Below are 2,048 nucleotides of genomic sequence, written 5' to 3' on the forward strand. Positions count from 1 at the left end.
ATATTGAATATCCAAGTGATTCAAAAACTCTCCCAAATATCTCAGTATGGTTTAGAGGAAAATGAAACAGAAGGACTCACTCAACACAGTAAATGTTGAGACTTGTTGGATTAACACTGACATTGTGCTGAAGTATGATAATCCGAGAATAATCCAAGCCACTTGATAGTTTAGGAAAGTTAGTTCTTAAAAAATTAATTCACTCAACTACCTCCTTCATGTTGTATATGTCTACTTAGCATATATAGTACAATTTAGTCAATATTTTTCTTTAAATTAACTTTCTTTTAACTGAAAGATTTTTCTATCTAAAAGGGTGTCTTGGTCTCCTATGCTGCTGTAACAGAAATAGCACAAGTGGGTGGCTTTGAAGAACAGAAATTTATTTTCTCAGTTCAGGAGGCTAGAAGTCCAAATTTGGGGCTTGGCAAGGGTAGACACCTTCCTGGGTGTTCCTTACTTCTTAGGTTTGCAGACGATTCTCACAGGGCCCCAATGTATGCTTGCCTCTGTGTTTATTCTGCCCTTTTTATAACTCAGAAGCGATAAGGTTTAAGGTACACCCCACACTGATACGGCCTTCATTAACACAACAACGAAAACATTATTTTCAAACAAGATTACATCCACAGATATGTTGTTGGTGTTGTTGTGTGCCTTGGAGTCGATTCTGACTCACAGCAACCCTATAGGACAGAGTAGAAGTGCCCCATAGGGTTTCCAAGGCTGTAATCTTCACAGCAGCAGATTGCCGGGTCTTTTCTCCCCAGGAGCCACTGGTCTGCTCGAACCTCCAACCTTTCAGTTAGCAGCCCAGAGCTTAACCATCACGCCACCAGGGCTCCTTATCCACAGGTATAGAGGTTACCATTCCAACACATATTTTGGGAGGACACAATTCAATCCATGACAGAGTGAAACCTTTCTCCTTATATAGCATAAAAGCATTGACCAGGATGATCTCTGAGACCGTGTTGGCTATACCTTTCCAATCCTATGAATGATTCTGTAATTACGGAATTTCGCAAGTTGCTAAATGAAGAGTACAGAAGAAGTCCTTTCATTCATAATCCGTGGGCTGCTTCCAATTCCGACAAGCAAAATAATGAGCTGGTTGAGCCTCACGTATTTTGAGAAGAAAAAATCTCTTTAATGAGTAAACAGCACGATTCTATGCCTATCATTTGTATATACTTTTCACATGGTAAGAAATACTAATTTGGAGGTGACACAGCAGGTAGCCGGCTACATTTTAAATTCACTGCAAAGAAAAATACCAGCAAAACTTGGGTAACTAATCATAAAATATAATATGAATCAAGAGGATTTAAATTACTTAAAAGGCATCCACAGGCAATAAATTAGCTGTGTCAATAGTCTGCTGATGGTGAAGTAAATTAGCCTAACCTTTCTAGACGCAGAATTATGTCTACCCTTTGACCCAGAAATGCTACTTCTAGCAACTTCCCCGAGGAAATAATCAAGGAAATATGCAAACATATGGGAATAGCATTTCTCCAAGTAAAAACTGGAAACCCTCTACATGTCCCAGAAAGCTGGTTTAATTAACTATGGCCTATCTGTAAACTGGGATGTGCCATCATTTGAAATAGTGTTATAAAATATAATTTATACCATAGAAAATATTATTAGTATATTATTATTAAGCATACGAAGTAGGTTATTCCCACTTTTTAATCTATTTCTATACATATATACTCATTCAGGAAATACTGTCTAGTTGCTTGTGCAAGAAGATTCTGAGCTATACTTGACTCTCTCTCTCTCTCTTTTCCTCTCTCTCTCTCTCTCTCTCACACACACACACACACACAAACACACCAGTAGGGAAAAAACTGTGCTTCACTAGAAAACTATGCATTTTCTATCACATACCCTCCAGGGTTATCTGCTTCTAATTCTGTGGTAGCTATTCTACAACGCTGTAATTGTAGATAATCGATAGCGATGCGAAATAACTCTTGTTTATGACCCGAATCGTTGCTGTCCAGTGGATTCTGACTCACGGCAACCAGAGAGGACAAAGC

The sequence above is a fragment of the Trichechus manatus genome, unplaced genomic scaffold, assembly GCF_000243295.1.
Source record: "Trichechus manatus latirostris isolate Lorelei unplaced genomic scaffold, TriManLat1.0 scaffold00008, whole genome shotgun sequence".
In the NCBI taxonomy this organism is placed as follows: domain Eukaryota; kingdom Metazoa; phylum Chordata; class Mammalia; order Sirenia; family Trichechidae; genus Trichechus; species Trichechus manatus.